The sequence below is a fragment of the Macrobrachium nipponense genome, chromosome 29 (genome assembly GCF_015104395.2).
Source record: "Macrobrachium nipponense isolate FS-2020 chromosome 29, ASM1510439v2, whole genome shotgun sequence".
Taxonomy (NCBI): domain Eukaryota; kingdom Metazoa; phylum Arthropoda; class Malacostraca; order Decapoda; family Palaemonidae; genus Macrobrachium; species Macrobrachium nipponense.
Window position 1 is genome coordinate 26787937 of NC_061092.1, and position 16443 is coordinate 26804379.

General features: G+C 39.0%; 1 protein-coding gene across 1 annotated transcript in view; it reads right to left on the minus strand.

Moving 5' to 3' along the window:
• Window positions 1–16443, minus strand: part of LOC135206203 (serine/threonine-protein kinase fray2-like) — a 568179-nt gene that overhangs the window by 454577 nt on the left and 97159 nt on the right. Inside the window, exon 3 of the mRNA XM_064237536.1 lies at window positions 625–697. The gene's annotated coding sequence lies outside the window, so the exon portion shown is untranslated. The remainder of the gene's footprint in view (window positions 1–624; window positions 698–16443) is intronic.

Sequence of the window (16443 nt, forward strand, 5' to 3'; positions counted from 1 at the left end):
TGTTGCTGCAACGGAGCCACTTTTAGGGGGGGAGGGTAATGGGGGATGGGATGGGAGGAAGGGGAAGGGGGCCTTTGTAGGGGTGGGGGTGGAGACTAGGGGGTTGATATAACGGGTTCCTTCTCGGCTTTTATAGGCCTACCCGCTACTGCAGCCGGCGCCAGCCAGCCAGGCAGCAGCCAGCGACCAAAGGCAACGGCAGCAGCAATAGAAACTCTCTCTCTCTCTCTCTCTCTCTCTCTCTCTCTCTCTCTCTCTCGCTTGGACACTAAGACGGACGGACAGAGGGACACGCAGACAAAATCATCGATCGGCTGACGGGATGGTGGTGCTATGGCAAGAGGGTGAGTAGGGACCTATAGGCTCCTAGGAGAAGTGGGGGAGGGGGGATATAGGACGAGATCAGTCCCCTTCAATCTATACTAACAGCCCCTTCCCATTCCCCCCCCCACCCCCAAATCCCACTCCTAAACCGAGGGCGATCTCCTGTAGTGGTACTAGGCCTAGTCCCACACACCCTCAACCCAGAGGTGCTCCGGAGCTATCTCCTGTAGTAGGCTCCTGTAGCAGTAGGACTAGTCCCATCCTCCTTAGGCCTCCTATTAGTTTTTTAAAGTTACATACCTTCGGATGGGACGTCCGACGCCCACCGTTGACATCACACAAAAGGCGTTCCTCTTGCAATGCGAGATCCGGCCTGCAAAAATGCGAAATCTGGTAAGGCCTATGCAAAAGCTTGTGTAGGCAGGTTCAGGTACATGAAAGAGACTGAGTACCATATTGAATACTTTGTGATTTAAGCGGGAAATATTTAGAATATTTTATAAATTAGGAGAAAAAATAAACATTTTGTGAATTGGGAGAAAAATAATTAGAATATTCTGAGAATTGAGAAAAGACTTATTCGAATATTTTGTAAATTGAGAGAAAATAAGAATATTTTGTAAACTGAGACCAAACATAATCAGAATACTTTGTAAATTCAGAAAAAAATAAGAATATTTTGAGAATTGAGAGGAAAATAGTTCGATTTTCTCTAAACTAAAGGAAAATAAGAATAATATTTTGTAAAATGAGAGAACAAAAATCAGAATATTTTTTAATAGAGTAAAAAAATAAGAAGACTATTTAGTGAATTCACAGAATACTAATTAAAACATTTTGTAAACCGAGAAGAAAAATTCAGGATATTTTATGAATTGAGAGAAAAATAAGAGAATATTTTTAAGAATGAGATAAAAATAAGATTATTTTTAAGACAGAGGAAAATAAGACCATTTTGTAAATCGAGAAAGAAAATAAGAAAATTTTGTAAATAGAGAGAAAAATAAGTTAAAATATTTTGCAATTAAATTGAGAGAAAAAAAAACAAGAACATTTTGTAAATCAAGAGAAAAATAAGTTAAAATATTTTGCAAGTAAATCGAGAGAAACAAAATAAGAACATTTTGTAAACTGAGAAAATATTAAGTTAAAATATTTTGCAAACTGAGAGAAAAAAAAAAATAAATATTTCGAGAAAATAAGACATTACAAAAATCAAACTCACTCTTTGTCTCATTAACCAAAGGGAAAAAAGGGTAAGTGAGAAAAGTATTCCCTTTTTTATCGTATTTTCCCGGGATCTTATTAACTACCTGAGCGACCAAACTGGCTATTGACCAGAGGTTACACCTCCTCCCCCACCCCCCACCAACCAACATGCCCACACCCTTCCCACTCCCCCTAACCTCTTCTTCCAGGATCGTGTACACCCACACTAACCACCAAACTCTCTCTCTCTCTCTCTCTCTCTCTCTCTCTCTCTCTCTCTCTCACATGTAAATATAAAATCTTAGGATGCAACAAGAAGCCAAATACCTCTCTCTCATATAAATGTAAAATCTTAAGAATGCAACGTACTCTAAGATCTCTCTCTCTCTCTCTCTTCTCTCTCTCTCTCTCTCCTCTCTCTCTCTCTCTCTCTCTTCTCTCCTCTCTCTCTTTGTGTATATATATATATATATATATATATATATATATATATATAAATATATATATATATATATATATATATATATATATATATATATATATATATATATATATGTATGTATGTATGTATATATAATATATATATATATATATATATATATATATATATATATATTACCTTCCGATGCAAAACTAGAAGATGAAGAAGAAGGTCATACAATTATTTGTTTACACAGAAAGAGCGTCTTAAATTTCAAACAATCGCAGGTAATATCGAAAATCAAAGTCTCGCAGGCAACGGATATTGGCTGGAAAATCTCTCTCTCTCTCTCTCTCTCTCTCTCTCTCTCTCTCTCTCTCTCTCTCCTCTAGAGTAAATGACTCGTAAAAGGTAGTCATATTGAAAACACACTTTATATCGAAATGGGTTAACATCAGAATTACAAACATCTAAGAGTCAGTCACTAATTATGAACGAAATATATTATTTAGAAATAATTTTAGATACGAAAAAATAACATAATATAAAATTACCAAGAAAGTAAAATATAGGGTCAACTGAAACCACAAAGATGATCAATGAATATTGATTGTGTGAGTTGACAGAATGTAAATAACAGATTCATACAACTATTTGGGAGTCAATACAACAGATAGGATGAGAGCAGAGATGAGTCACGAGTCAGTAAAAGGTGGCATAAGTTATGTACACAAGACTGATAGCAAAACTTGGAGTTCTAAAGAAGCCACAGTAAGAATGTATGAAGATCACTGAGCTAACTCTCCTCCATGGAAGTGAAGTGCGCATGCTGACTGCATACTGAATAAAAAAAAGATTGTAGCTGTTGAGATTGGAAGTCAATTTATTTTACATATAACATAAATGAATAAATATACATAGACATTATCATTTGAAATGCTGTTCTGATATGCAACGACTTTACATACTGTAATGCACCTAACACTTACACACACACATTTATATATATATATATATATATATATATATATATATATATATATATATGTATATATATCTATATTATATGTATATATATACATATATATATATATATGTCATATATATATATATATACTATATATATCTATATGTATATAATAATATGTACTATACCAATATAAAATATATATATATATATATCTATATATATATATATATATATATATATCACCTATAGATAGATAGATAGATAGATAGCGTTCCCACACCTAGCCCTTAGATGGGCTCATCCTTCCCCATCCATCCATCCCCAATACCCAACATCCTATCCTGTGTTCCCTCAGGGGGGGGGGGGGACATTTTCTCCTGGAAAAGGCAAAGGAATGGGGGTGGGAGTGGGAGTGGGGGTGGTGGTAGGGGGTGGGGGTTGGGAGTAGTGGGGAGGAAGAAGCATCTATGCCCTCCTCTATATGCAGGAACTAAGCTACCAAGTTTCCTTTGTCCAGGGGACTTTAAAGGCTTACAGAGAGAGAGAGAGAGAGAGAGAGAGAGAGAGAGAGAGAGAGAGGTCAGAAGAAAACTTACTGACAGGCTAGATATTTCTCTCCCTATCTGTCAAGTCGTCAATAAAGCAGCATATTTTGATGCAATAAATAATAATAATAATTAATTAATAATAATAAAAACTAATAATCAATTATTATTCATAATTATATCATTCTCTCTAACTTCTCTACCTCAAAGACAAACCAAAATAAAAATAAAGACCTTTACACAAGGGACAGACATCACCTCAAAATGAGTAGGAGGCCGGATAATATAAAAAGGCCGCTTTCAGATCTACGGCTGAAGAAATTTCTACAATGCCGCTTTCCCCTGAGGGTCACCCTCCTTCCCCTTCCCCCTTCCCCCTTCCCCCTAAATTCCCTTTTCCCACCACCCTACCCCTTGCCCCCACCCCCAACAACTCTTGATGAGTTGGACACAAAGGGAAGGGGTTTTGACACAGAATGAGAAAGAGGGCTTGCAATGTGACTGGGAAATACTTGAGAGAGAGAGAGAGAGAGAGAGAGAGAGAAGAGAGAGAGAGAGAGAGAGAATTTCATAGACATGAAAGGAACTCACGCACATGTGTATATACAATCATGAAAACATACATATAAACACATAAGTGTATAATAATATATATTTGTGTATATCAAATATATACATACATACATACATACTGCGTGTACAAATATTAATGCATTTACGTAGGGTTATATTCACATATACAATTTTTGCATTGTATAGTTCACCAAGTGAGACACATTATTTTGAACATTTCACACTAAAAAGATTATATCTGTTTGTCTTTGCTGATTTTGTCATATAGATTTTGTTACCAAAATGTAAAACGAATAGAAAGTAATATAAGTAAGTACATGTATAGTAAGTAATTCTACTTATTTAATTAAGGTTCTTGTACTCATAATCCCTGAAGTGTTCTAAGCATAAACTTGAATTCTCTCTCTCTCTCTCTCTCTCTCTCTCCTCTCTCTCTCTCTCTATATATATATATATATTATATAATATATATATATATATAAAGAGAGAGAGAGAGAGAGAGAGAGAGAGAGAGAGAGAGAGAGAGAGAGAGAGAATTCAAGTTTATGCTTAGAACACTTCAGGGATTATGAGTACAAGAACCTTAATTAAATAAGTAGAATTACTTACTATACATGTACTTACTTATATTACTTTCAATTCGTTTTACATTTTGGTAACAAAATCTATATGACAAAATCAACAAAGACAAACAGATATAATCTTTTTAGTGTGAAATGTTCAAAATAATGTTTCTCACTTGATGAACTATACAATGCAAAAATTGTATAAGTGAATATAAACCTACGTAAATGCATTAATATTTGTACAGTTAGTATGTATGTATGTATGTATGTATATATACACACATACAATTTCATATGAGTTTCCCTCCGCCTGCATACCTAAAAATAAAATGTACTACATTTACACCCGTTTACACAGAGTACACCAAAACCCTAACCGTCCTTTTAAAAAGATTATGGGGAAAACCAGTGAAAGTCGCCACCCGCACATTAGAGTTAGAAAAGAAAGGAAAGAAAGGAAAATAGAGAAAAAAATCATAAAACAACTTTCACCGTCATAACAACCTTTGGGCTCAAATTACACAGCCCATATTCAAATGAGCTAAATCGGGCTCAGAAATGGAGTAGGCCTACACACACCACGAAATACAATCTCTCTCTCTCTCTCTCTCTCTCTCTCTCTCTCTCTCTCTCTCTCTTAACCCATCCTCGTACAGGAGTATTTGCCTCTGCAGCAACGGCGCATATCAAATCGCAAAAATTAGGCCTAAGACGCCTACTTTTATCCAGTCTTCGAATCTTTGTGTTGGGGAAGATTTAACCCAAACAGACTCTGGTTTTAGAGAGTTTTTATTTTATTAGCTCGCAGATAAACCAGGTCTTTTTACAAATGATATTTTACAAATGAACAGTCGGAATACCAGCGGTAATCGTGAACTCGAGAGTGAATCGGTTGGAACAAATTTGTACGATTATTGACTTTCAGATTTTGGAGGTTCCTAACATTTACTACCTTCCTCTGTATTTCCATTGCTCTGCTCGGTCTCTTCATAATACGATGAGAAACAAATGGTTTGGAAACATACACAATATACATGTAAACATATATATATATATATATATATATATATATATATATATATATTATATATAGTATATATATATATATAAGAAAAATTATTAGAATTATCCGGTGAAAAATCATTACCTGTCAGAGGAAAGATAATATTTGAGAGAAATGTATATGTGTGCTTTTGTGTATATATATATATATATATATATGATGAAAGAGAGAGAGAGAGAGAGAGAGAGAGAGAGAGAGAGAGAGAGAGAGAGATATGATGACTATGATAAATTATTTGTAAAACCATACTTTATCTAGAACAAAACTCTATCCAGGAAACAACTTAATACTGAAAAAAATTCCTTAAATTGAACAGACACTGTGACACAGACAATCTCAGAGTACTTAAACAGCCACTATGTAATTCTCCCCAAAACTTATATGCCTATCTCACCCATACTCCAGTTACCTGTCGTCAGTCACTGAGCCTACCTTTGGTCAAATCCCCCCCCCCCCCCCCCCCCCACCACCTCCATAGGCAACTTTTTGCGCAATTTATCTGAAAATAATAAACTTTTTGCTGGATGAAATCACTGGTCCATTAGATGAATCTACAGTATTTACCAATATTCAATAGACTGAGTTACTGAGTTACCTGGCTTTACAACTACGAGGGTCACTGACACAAACCGGCTTAGGTGAAAACCTTACAAGCGCCATGTGCTATAAGTATATTAAAATTACCGTAACTGTCTGTTGATATTTGTAGGATTTAAATCAAACAGTTTAAAGAAACATTAAATAATAGACCAAAGGCCACTAAAACGTAAATCATCCCACCAAAAAGGAAAGGCTTTAAACATATGTTTGCTAAGCCTTCCAAACTGAAAGCTCCAAAGAGCAAGGCATTTTACAAGCGTGGAGGGGTTGTAGCAGAAGTAGGGGGATGAAGGGGTTCTGGGGTGTGGGTTGGTGTTGTGGGCACCAGTGCCCTTCCACCATAATCCTGCTGTTAGCCAAAAAAAAAAGGAGTCCTTGCGCCTAGGCACGCATATGACCTCTAAACGTCTCCTTCTCTCTTACGTGGAGGCTTCATGATGATGATGATGGTACTATGGGCTGAGAGACTCACTCACTCTTTTAGATTGTCCCATTATCATACCCCTAAAGAAGATGGAAGGGGGTAGGTGGTGGGCGCGCCGACAAGGCCCAAACTCCGATGCGACGCCAAAGCAACTTCATCCTAATTATCGCCTCTCATGACCGAAGGTACTCGGCCTAGCTGCTCCGCCTCCCCTATGCCCCGCCGGAGCTATACGACGAGGAGACATGTGTGTGCCGTCGTCGTCGTAGGCCTATAACAGTCCTTCCGAGGAGGAGGTGGAGGGGGAGGTGGAGGAGGAAGAGGTAGGGGAGGGTAGCAAAAGACTCCTCCACCCTCCCCCTCCGCCGCCCATCTCTTAATCTCTTATATGCATACCAACTGGCAACGGCGTCTGAAGGAGTATCAGACCGAGAGACCAGACACTGTGACCAGTGTGTTTGTACATCATCAATTTCTGCAGCAGAAATATGACAGTTTTCTATACGAGATTTCAATCTTAAAATAACAATTATAAGGTAGTTTTCGTATTAATATAGCAATCACAATAGCATACATCTTATCCATAACGCTCATAACATGAAACGTAAAAAACAAAAAACAAAAAAAATTGAAAATGAACGCTCAAAAAATTAAGCTCATCGTGCAAATCAAATTCTTTAACAATTGCCATTTCCTATTAAAAAACAGTCATTCTATAAATAGTGATCTTAAAATAGTTATTCTATAAATACCTGTAGCAATACAGACCAGACTACAAAAAAACGACGTTCCTAACTGAAGATATCAATTGCAATGCTTCTTGCCGTAATCAGAAAAAAGTCTCTTAACAGGAATCCGAACAATTACTTTTCACATCATGAAATCCGAACAGGAGGTTGATTACTAATAAATATTACTTTTAAAAATGCTGACTGGTGTCTTTGTCTGTATATCAACGATATATCACTGTCGCAAGAGTCTTGAAATGGAGAAACAAATCTACAATTAAGTATGGGTCTAAGATTGACAAGAACTGACTAGATTCCCGAGAGCTCTCTGTTTAGATTTATTCTTAAAAAATATATTTGTACCCATACATAGGCGTGGATTGGTTCCTCTATTATTATTATTATTATTTTATTAAAAGTAATGGCTACTTCAGCAGCATTACACTTGTAGAGATTCTTCTCTATTTTCCGAATAGCGGCTTTTTCCGTGCTACTTAGACAGGCTAGTAGAGCGCCTATAGAGGTCATGATCAAATACAGTCTAAATTGGTGTATATATTTGAATTTTACAGATAAACTATGATACCATAGTTATCAAGGTCATTAACGATATATATATATCTCTCTCTCCATCTTCTCTCTCCGGTCTCTCATCTCTCTCTCTCGCTCTCTCCTTTCTCTTTCTTGAAGCAAGCGAGCTTTCGGTCTGGAGCTGCTAGACATGCCTCGGGCTGGGAAGCTGAGGGTGGACTGATCTTGAAGCGGTGTCCGTCCTCGTTTATATTTGGGAGTCGACAGCAGGGGGTCTGCCCCATGCTGATCTACTATTGCTGGTGGCGGTAGATCTTCGTTTTTCATTGGTGGCTTGAACCGGGTCTCAAGCCAAGTTTCCACGCGTTGATGGTTGCGATGCTGTAAGTCCTGCAGCCGCCTAGACCTCCTTAGCGGCGCGGTTACGTCGATGGGCGTTTCGCTACGCTGCGGGACGTCACGGCTAACTTGATTATGGTTGGCTGCAGGAGTATCTCGTTCGGGGGCGTTGTCTTCCGTGGGGTGTCGTGCTCGGTGGTGTCATTGTTGGTGGCAGGTCTTCTCATACTCGTAGGGATGGAGAAAGTTCTTCCTGCGTCGTATTTAGAATAGGTTTCACTTGCTGGATGAGAATTCGTCCTCCAGCAGCGTAACCGACGGGCATCAGGGGCCTTCCCGATGATCTTCGTGTTTTGGATGATCACATCCCGGGAGATGGCCTCTTGATGTTTGGTGCGTGCGTGATTCTTGATAGCCCCTCTTGGGCGTAGCAGGAGAGTCTCTTCGACAGGCGCATGGTAGTCATACCAACGTAGCGCCGCTGCAACCGCGGACTGGGCATGTATATGGTACACCACATGCGTCTGCTTCAGGGGGTCTCGTACCTGTGGAGAGGGGTTATTTTTCATAATAAGGTCGCGCGTCCTCCGATTCTGGTAGTAGATAATTAGGTCGATATTTTTGGTGTCGTCGGTCGGGGATACATTTTCAGAAATAATTTTTCTTAACTGAGTCCTCTTCTTCACTGGTAATGAGAACTCATGAAGGCTTTATAATACAGCTTGATATTATCCTGGGGGCGGGTTGCGGGCTCTCACTACCGTACCATTTCTCCAGGGTCTGTACGGACTTCTCTGCTTATTGATTTATTTGAATACCCGTTATTTACGAGTACTTGGGAGGCGCGGTCGAGTTCCTGATGAGTGTCCTGCCAGGTCGAGCAGTGGGAGAGGGCTCTCCTGACGAAGGCCCTGACGGTCGTGCTTTTGAATCTGGCGGGGCACTCGCTGTCACCATTGAGGCAAAGTCCTAGGTTGGTTTTCTTTGTGTAGACGGAAGTACGGAGGCCGTCTTCCGTCTTACTCACAAGGACGTCGAGGAAGGGGAGCCGATCGTCGGTGCTGTATTCAACCGTGTAATTCAGCACGCTGCACTGCTGAAATGCCTGACGGAGGGCTTCTACCTCATTCTCGGCGTCGACTTGAACAAAGATGTCGTCGAAGATCATCGGGAAGGCCCCTGATGCCCGTCGGTTACGCCTGCTGGAGGCGCTTCTCATCCAGCAAGTGAAACCTATTCTAAATACGACGCAGGAAGAATTTCTCCTCCCTACGAGTATGAGAAGACCTGCCACCAACAATGACACCACCGAGCACGACAACCCCACGGAAGACAACGCCCCCGAACGAGATACTCCTGCAGCCAACCATAATCAAGTTAGCCGTGACGTCCCGCAGCGTAGCGAAACGCCCATCGACGTAACCGCGGCTGCAGGACTTACAGCATCGCAACCATCAACGCGTGGAAAGTGGCTTGAGACCCGGTTCAAGCCACCAATGAAAACGAAGACCTACCGCCACCAGCCAATAGTAGATCAGCATGGGGCAGACCCCCTGCTGTCGACTCCAAATATAAACGAGTGGACGGACACCGCTTCAAGATCAGTCACCCTCAGCTTCCCAGCCCGATGATGTCTGGCAGCTCCAGACGAAAGCTCGCTTGCTTCAAGAAAGAGAAAGAGAGAGAGAGAGAGAGAGAGAGAGACACATATATATATATCGTTAATGACCTTGATAACTATGGTATCATAGTTTATCTGTAAAATTCAAATATATACACCAATTTAGACTGTATTTGATCATGACCTCTATAGGCGCTCTACTAGCCTGTCTAAGTAGCACGGAAAAAGCCGCTATTCGGAAAATAGAGAAGAATCTCTACAAGTGTAATGCTGCTGAAGTAGCCATTACTTTTAATAAAGTATGCTTGAGAGAGGGTCTGCTTCCTAAGTATTATTATTATTATTATTATTATTATTATTATTATTATTATTATAACAGAGGCCAAGAATTTGACCAGCACACAATATCAGTGCACGGAAATCATATTTACACTGCTTAAACATTTTTTCATAAACAGAAAAACAAGACTTACATACATAAACCCGCTTTCTCAAGTTATATTAAGAACCTACGAGGCTTAATTACGTCTGCGTGGTTCAGAAAGTCTAAGAAAGAATGAAGCAACGTCATCGGTGGCAATAAAAAAAAATAAACGCCCTTTGCTATAGGCCTCTCGTCGAGGTGAAGTCAACAAGTAAACCTACGCTGCTAGTGAATAATCCTTCCTTATTCTCTCTCTCTCTCGTCTCTCGGCCGGGCTCTCTCTCTCTCTCTCTCTCTCTCTCTCTCTCTACCACACACACACACACAAACCAAACACACACACACACACACACACACACATATATATATCTATATATATATATATATATATATATATATTAACAATGGGAATATAATTACGGATTTAAAGACACGAGTACTGAAGTCAACAATGACTGTATTTACCCAAATAATAATAATAATAATAATAATTATTATTATTATTATTATTATTATTTTTATGATCAATTATAATAATCTTGACATTAGTGGCTCCCGTCCAAAGATGGCAAAGATGTCCTCTCTCTCTCTCTCTCTCTCTCTCTCTCTCTCTCTCTCTCTCTCTCTCTCTCTCTCTCTCTCTCTCTCCTACGTATAAATGTGATTTTTTTTTCTCTTTTCTACAGTTCCTTTGAAGTCGACTCCGCCTAAAATCTTGGGCACGGGAAAGGTAGTAGCGGAGCAATTTACGGCCATGCCCACAAATGAGGCTTTGGCGCATTCTTGGGTAGGCCTAAGCGATGTGTGCAGAAATTTACCAACCGCACATTATTATACCTTTAGGCCTTGTGGTAACGGTAACCCGTCTGGACACAGGTATTTCTGTAGCATTATCAGAGGTAATGATGATTCAAGTTGATGATTTAGGCTCAAGTTCACGATGGGACGGATGTGCTATGCGCACGCATGCATGAGAACGTGCGCGCGCATTTCATGAGAGAACACGTGTGCATGCATGCACTTTACATCAGTAATTATGACTTACGCGTATCATAATATCCACATGTTTAGACGCATATGTTTAAAATTATCTGCTCGATTTGGTACAAAACTATACAGGCCATCTATTACAAGAGTAAAATCTATTATACGAGCATAAATCAATCCCCAAAAAAATATAACACATTAGAAACCTGAAACATCTATTCATCTCTCATCCCACATTTCATAAAGATACATTTATAAACAACAAAGTCACGATGAACGAAAAATGAAAACGCAGGGTCCCACAAAGAGAGAATGTCAAGATATTTCTACGAAACAGTTGTCAAATCAGCGCTCATTCTGACAAACTCTCCTAGCCTGATACGAGTATAGTAAGTCTATACTGTTGAAGCGAGTCTTACAAATTTCTCTACTTATCGACCTCTCTTTCTTCTTTTTCTTCATCATTTCGTCTCAACATCATTCTAACAGACTCTCCACGGCTGTTATAAGTCTATACCCCGTTGAAGAAAACCTTATAAATTTCTCTGTTCTCCACCTCTTTCTTAGTTTCGTTTCAACGTCAGTCTTGTAAAATCAGCGCTCATTCTGAAAAACTCTCCTCGCCTGATGTAAGTCTAATGTTGAAGTGAACCTTACAAATCTCTCTCTTCTTCTTCTTCTTCTTCTTCTTCTTCCTTTCGTTTGAACGTCATCGAGGTCCATCGCTTGCCGAACCATTACGAGAGAACCCTCGGGGTAGTATCGCTACGGAGACATTAAAAGTCTAACTAGTCGGTGGATAGGCCTATTATAAGCGCTTCTCATACACGTGGCCTTTTCTGAAAACGATCGTGTCTGGGCCTTGCAGAGTCTGTCTGCACCATGTACCATGTGTACCATGTACACATATTCAGGTATACAGATACATAGATATAAGAATGCCTATGGCCTGAAGAATGGTCAAGTTACAGTTAGTACTACAGATAACTTCTATGTTTGTATATGAACGTATATTTCATAAAGCTTGGGTTTTTTTATTCTCTCTCTCTCTCTCTCTCTCTCTCTCTCTCTCTCTCTCTCTTCTCTATATATATATATATATATTATATATATATATATATATATATATATATATATATAATCAACGAAGTCTTCCATTCTTCATGAGATCCCTTCTGTTGATTTTAGTAAATATGACCAAAGTTACTTAGACGCATTCTCAATTTTCCATTTTTAGTCAGAAACACACACACACACACACACACACAGAGAGAGAGAGAGAGAGAGAGAGAGAGAGAGAGAGAGAGAGAGAGAGAGAGAATGGATATCGGTCAACTACAGTCACAAAAATACCTTAACGGCTTAACCCAAGAACCCGCCTGCGTCTCTCGGCTCTGAACTCTGCAACCTTCGCGTGATGAAACCCAATATTCGTCCGCCTTCAGATCTTTGCAACAGATACAGAGGATAATGGCCGACAATGCCCCTGCAACATTAAAATTAATGGCGGCCTTCTTTGCCCCTGTACTTAGCGTAACTAGCTGGTGTGTTTCTCAAGACGGGTAGCTACACCTGCTCTGAGGGAGAGTACAGCCTGGACTGCATGAACTGGGAAATGCCCAAAGGTGTAACTATCTAGTGTCTCTCTCAAGAGTATAACTGCCCTAAGGGAGAGTATAACCTGCACTGCATGAACAGGGAAATGCCCAGAGGTGTAACTACCTTGTGTTTCTCAAGGAGAGTTTACCTACTCTGAAGGTGTATAACCTGGACTGCATGAACTGGGAAATGCCCAGAGGTGTAACAACCTTGTTTCTCAAGGAGGGTATACCTGCTCTGAAGGTGTATAACCTGGACTGCAAGGACAGGGAAATGCCAAGAGGTGTAATAAGCTTGTGTGCCTCTCAAGGAGGGTATACCTGCTCTGACGATGTATAAAACCTGGACTGCATGAACTGGGAAATGCCCAGAGGTGTAACTAGCTAGTGTCTCTCCCAAGAGTAGTATACCTGCTCTGATGGAGGGTATTACCTCATTGCATGAACTGAGAAATGCCAAAGGTGTAACTAGCTAGTGTGTTTCTCAAGGAGGGTACACCTGCTCTGACGATGTATAAAACCTGGACTGCATGAACTGGGAAATGCCCAGAGGTGTAACTAGCTAGTGTCTCTCCCAAGAGTAGTATACCTGCTCTGATGGAGGGTATTACCTCATTGCATGAACTGAGAAATGCCAAAGGTGTAACTAGCTAGTGTGTTTCTCAAGGAGGGAGAGTATAACCTGATCTGCATAAATATTTCTGATAGACAGATAATGAGGGATGTCCTTTTTCCTTATTATATTGACGTAGAAACAAACGTATAATTTTGTTTTAAACCGGTCAGATTTAATTTGTCTTTACCCTCTCCCGTGGGATCGATTTCGAATCTGTCATTAATGAGACGAGATAGAAAGATATATAGATAGATAGATGTAAGGTTCCTTTTTACCAAAGTCTGCAAACAACAAGATAGTTGGAAGTCCAGTAGAAATAAAGGACAAATGTTAGTACGCTGAAGTTGAGTGCTGAAGCAACTTAATGCTGAAACTAAGTGCTGAAATTGACTGCTGAAGCTCAGTGCTAAAACTAAGTGCTGATGCTTTAGCACTGAAGCTAAGTGTTGAAACGGACTGCTGAAACTAAGTGCTGAAGCTAAATGCTGAAACAAAGTGTTGAATGTAAGTGCTGAAGCTAACTACGAAAAGTACTGAAACTCAGTGCTGAAGCTGAGTTCTGGATTTAAGTGTTAAACCTAAGTGCTAAAGCTTATTGCTGAAACTAAGTCCTGAAGCTCAATGCTGAAGCACAGAGTTGAAAATAAGTGCTAAAGCTAGGCTCTGAAACAGTGTTAAAAACTAAGTGCTGAAACTAAGCGTTGAAGCTAAAGGCTGAAACTAAGAGGTGAAGCTAAGTGCTGAAGCTAAGTCCTGAAATTTTAGAGCTGAAACTAAGTCCTGAAGCTGTGTTAAAAACTAAGTGCTGAAACTAAGCGCTGAAGCTAAAGGCTGAAACTAAGAGGTGAAGCTAAGTGCTGAAGCTAAGTCCTGAAGTTTTAGAGCTGAAACTAAGTGCTGAAGCTGTGTTAAAAACTAAGTGCTGATACTAAGCGCTGAAGCCAAAGGCTGAAACTAAGTCCTGAAGTTTTAGAGCTGAAACTAAGTGTTGAAGCAAATTACTGAAGCCCCTGGAGAGAAAAACAGACTGAAAGGACAGACAACAGGTGTTGGCAGAGGTAATAATAATGGCTAGTGTTAGCCAAGAGCCTGTTAAGGTAAAGGTTGTATAAGCTGTTGGTATTCACAAATAGCTACAGGTGCGAACAAAGAGGCAGGTGGCCCAGGTAAGCACCAGGTAAGCACATACAGGTCCAAGAGATAGCAGGGACAGGTAAGGGTGAAACAATCTCTGGTATAAAATGAAAAGCTGAAGCATTGATAAAATTCTTGTGGATTCGAACAGGATTTCAGATAAGCTTCTAGAAGTAAAAAGAGAGAAATGATATAAACCTCTCTCTCTCTCTCTCTCTCTCTCTCTCTCTCTCTCTCTCTCTCTCTCTCTCAAAACCATTCCAGTTCTATTTATCTTTGACCTTTCCAGGAGCAATTTAATCACAGCCTGAATCATTATCGCAGGTATTCTTGCCAGAGATATTACAGAATATATAAAAAATCATAACATTTATCAATTGCACTGAATATACTATTATTATTATTATTATTATTAGTAGTAGTAGTAGTAGTAGTAGTAGTAGTAGTAGTAGCAGTCGTAGTGGTGGTAGTAGTAGTAGTAGTAGTAGTATTCAGAAGATGAACATAATCATATGGAACAAGCCCACCACAAGGGCCAGTGACTTGAAATTCAAGCTTCCAAAGAATGTGTTCATCAGAGAGAAATAACTGAAGGTAATGGGAAATACAAAAAGAGATCAGTTATATATATAGATATATTATATATATATATGTTTAATATAATATATCTATATATGACGAATTAAATTCATGGAGAATTTACCATCTTTCCCCTCCACCCTACGCCTCCTCCACCTCCCTCCCCCTATGGTATAGCATAGTCAATCCACAAAACCTAATCAGAAAATGTGCTGCATGCAACATTCCGACCCATCCACAAGTGTGCTGAGGTAATAAACAAGATTTAGAAAAAGATACAAGATTTTTTTGTTCAACATGTCTATCATGGATAGACAATGTTATTAAATCAAGATTGAATGTACAAATAGTTGAGGATGAAGAAGAAGAGGAAGAGGAAGAAGAAGAAGAAAAGAAGAAGAGGAAAACGGAAGAGAAGTAAACAAAAATGAAATGACAGAAAAAAATAAGGAAAACAAAGAACAAGATAAAAGTATGGATGCAGAGATACTCATTGATACTACATATGAGGCAATAAAGCAGCATACCTACGAAGAAATAAATTACGATATGACAACAGAAAAGCAAATCCCGAAGAGGCTCTACCCAGATGTATACATGACGGGAAAGAGGAAAAAATAGACAAGAAAGACAAAATCTGCAACCTTTTGAAAAGAGGGAATTGCAGATTTGGAGAAAGATGTTACTACAAACATCCTAAGATATGTCAAAACTATGAAATATATGGTAAATGTGCATACTTAGATGGATATGGGGATGATTGCAGAGATCTGCATCCAAAAATATGTAAAAACCTAAAAGAAGGAAAAGGATGTAAGTTCGACAAAAAATGCAAATATATGCACCCTGTAGCCATGAATCACAATCAAATAAATAACCAACCAAGTAATAAAATCCAAAATAAGAAAGAAACAAATAAAGAGAGAAATCAAGAATATCAGGTAAAAGAGAAAAGCAAACCACCAATGAGATATGCAGAGGTGTCAGCAAAAAATTTCAAAGCATCAGCTCCGAAATTCTACTCAAGAGATAATAACTGTATTTATTATGCAAGAGGATATTGCAGAAACGGAGAAAATTGCAGATTCAGACACAAAATGAATAATTATATGAATGAAGGAAGATCAAATATTATGGAAAAGTTGGATTTTTTAATGTCAGAATTTCTGGAAATGAAAAAAAGAACAACAT